Here is a 2,946-nt window from a genome sequence, read left to right as displayed (position 1 = left end):
AAGTTCAATGAATCTCAAAAGAATCTAGGAGTTTCAAAACCAATTAAAACCTAATAATACATTTCGTTTATCTTGGTGGAAATTGGTGAATCGTCATTCACCTACCTTCAAATATTTTATAACTTGGATTACGGCATCCCTCTTCCAAGTTATAAAATAGTTTGTTGGGTCCTAGCCTTAATATATCATATTGGGTGTTATATTAAGGACTTTAGATCAACTATCTTGAATATCTCCCAAAAGATGTCTAGTTCAGACATCTATGATCTTCCCAAATCTCTTGGAACTTTACTTCCTCCACCTCCTCCAATTATTCTCCCTAACCCACAAGTTCAAGGTCACTCAAGCCCTAATGGCAAGCAAGGTCTATGTGTGATCACATTTTAGAGATGAAGTCACATATTGACAAGCCGGGAGAGTTGGGTGTCAAAGTCTTGAGAAAGTTGGATGTTCAATCACTTTCTAAGTCACATAGTGAGTTCCTTTAGGACTACTATGAAACAGACTATGACATGAACCTTAATGATCATATCTATTTGTTTGGTGCTGCTGAATCAGCAATGATTTGGAACGATAGTAAAGAAAATTTGATTAGTAGATCAACTTCCCAAAAACTTTATGGACAGTGACAATGGTGACACTAGAAATCCAGAAAAAGCATTCTCTTCCCAATGGAAAGGGATTGGCCATAGTCAACCCGGTTGACCAAATGGTAAAGAGAAAGGCTAAGTCTGAGATAGTTCCATTACCAAAGGGTCCATATGTTTATTTTGCCAAAGGAAGGGGCGTTGATTGCAAAGCTGCCAAATGTACCTAAGGATGTTAAAGTCAATAAGTTTGACTCTACATCAGGTAGAGCCCATTATCTAACTCAGTTAAGTTCTATTCTGAGATCCTCATTACATGATGTGATTGGGTCACATTGCTTTAAGAATCGAAGAAAAGTGAAGAAACTTAAAGGAAGTACATGCTGATTCTGATCGCGAAGATGGATTTCGATCGCATGGTTCAGTGATCAAAATTTTGAGTTGTTGCTTAGGAGTTATGATATATTGCTTAGGAATAGATAACAACAAGTTTTTCATATGCTTTTGCACTGTAAGGATAAGTTTTTCCGCAAAGTTTAAAATAAAAGGAAAATTTTTATTTTATTTATTTTAAAATATCCTTACAATGGCATTTGTGGAAAAATTGTTGTTTATATAATTCCATTAATAGCAAGAGTGGAAATATGAATTTGATTCTTTCGTTTGTGGTAGTGTCTAAATTTACCAAATAAGGAAAGATTCTCATCACCCAAGTTTCAGTTGGATAGAAACTTGGAATCATGCAAGTTGTATAGTATGATGAATGAGAACTTTCAACTTTCGAAAATTAAGACTAATTCCTTGTTCACATGTATATGTGAGTCAAGTGAAGGACTAAAGGGATCAAGTACACATTCTTGTGCACTGGTCATGTCCACCACAAAGCTCGTTAAGACTATTTGATTTACTAAAGTTTAGTAAATATGGTTATACTTACAAGTTTAAGTATAATTCTGAAACATTGGAAAAGTCTCAATGTATGGCAGAACGAATGGGAAGAATCAAATTAGGCAGAAAGATAAAAGTTTCTCAAATCTGAAAATATGGGAGAGTACTTTAGTATCATGTTTGTGATCATCTTAATGATTTAGAAATCATATCACAATTAGTCCTCTAAAGGTCATATTAGTGCATTATTATGACTAAGAAGAGGAGTCATGAATTGTTAAAATGGTTAGATCAGGAAGATGAGTCATACTTCGTTCCAAAACAATTCTTAGTCATACTCCAAGATTGTAACTTGAGTGACATATCTTAAAGAAAGGTTTAAAACACTTGTCAAATGTAAGAGTAAAAGTGTCATACTCTTGTACATTTGAAATTGGTAAGTTATGATGTTTTGGATAAAACAAAGACCACCTAAGGCTAATTGTGTGAAGTGTTTGTCTTGATAAAGAATCCGCACTATCTCTTGAATATTTGGCAAGATAGTCTTATATGTCAAAAGGATAGTGGGAGTCTTAAAGATCCTAAAAAGAATTTCAAGAACTAATCAAGAATAAAACCTGAGGTTCTTCACTAGCACACGACTTGAGGTTTATAACCTATCGTGTTGACATATTTAGTGCCCATTCCAATTAAAGTTGGCTTTGCATAGGAGTTATGAAAGTTCTCAATTGGTTGCATAACAACTTGGAAGCAATGGCAGGCCCTGTACTGCCAGGTGGCAAGAAGTTAAGATTGCATAAGTTCAGTCCATATGAGTTTGGATTTGTCATTATCCTTGTCTTGTGACTATGGTTTTGACGATTCACATGGATAAGAACACATACACCATAAAATCTAAGGGTCATAAGGTTTCTCTCTGATTCATGAAAATGATGGTGAGGAAACACTTCCACCAAGTAGATTTGAAGCAGATGGCAAAAGGTCTAAACAATTGAGACTATGATTACGACATCCCTTTTCATAGTTCTGAAATTGTTTAGACACACATGCATGCTATCTAAGGAAAGGTGTATGATTTTGATAAAGTTTTATCAAAGCATCTCGTATCAGAAATCTGAACTTTGGTAAGAAAGTCAATAAATTATTGATTTCTAAGTACATGTCAAAGCTGTCAAATCTGAACATTGCTGTTGTAACGTACCTGCATTCGTCGGTCGGAATTGCCTCAAGAGCAGCGATTTCATCTCCTTTCATCGCGTTATTGGTCGACGGTTGTGCTCCCACTGAAACCACAGGAGGGCGTCACCTTCGAGCGCTACTACCGCCGCCTCCAGCTTATCAGCCTCTGATAGTTTGTAAAAGTTGAAGTATCGTTCAGCCCTCAAGATCCAGCCATCAGGATTTTCACCGTCGAACAAGGGCATATCCAGTTTTCTGAACCTCCAATTGGTTCCACCGCCATAATCGCCTC

The sequence above is a fragment of the Lactuca virosa genome, chromosome 1, assembly GCF_052849685.1.
Source record: "Lactuca virosa cultivar CGN04683 chromosome 1, Lactuca_virosa_CGN04683_v6, whole genome shotgun sequence".
NCBI classification, from domain to species: Eukaryota; Viridiplantae; Streptophyta; class Magnoliopsida; order Asterales; family Asteraceae; genus Lactuca; species Lactuca virosa.
Note: the sequence above shows the minus strand (reverse complement) of the source record.